This window comes from Capra hircus, chromosome 18 (genome assembly GCF_001704415.2).
Source record: "Capra hircus breed San Clemente chromosome 18, ASM170441v1, whole genome shotgun sequence".
Taxonomy (NCBI): Eukaryota; Metazoa; Chordata; class Mammalia; order Artiodactyla; family Bovidae; genus Capra; species Capra hircus.
Genome location: NC_030825.1, coordinates 62,745,213 through 62,745,542, shown reverse-complemented (window position 1 = coordinate 62,745,542; position 330 = coordinate 62,745,213).

Genomic DNA, 330 nt, shown 5'->3' with positions numbered 1-330 from the left:
CATAAACACAGCAGGATCCTCTATGACCCACCTCCCAGTAATGCAAAGATAAACAAATGGGATCTAATTAAACTGAAAAGCTTTTGCAAAACAAAAGAAACCATAAGCAAGGTGAAAAGACAGCCTTCAGAATGGGAGAAAAGAATAGCAAACAAAGCAACTGACAAAGAATTAATCTCAAAAATATACAGCAGCTCCTGCAGCTCAATTCCAGAAAAATAAACGACCCAATCAAAAAGTGGGCCAAAGAATTAAGCAGCCGTTTCTCCAAAGACATAGAGGTGGCTAACACAAGAAAAGATGCTCCAAGATCACTCATTATCAGAGAAA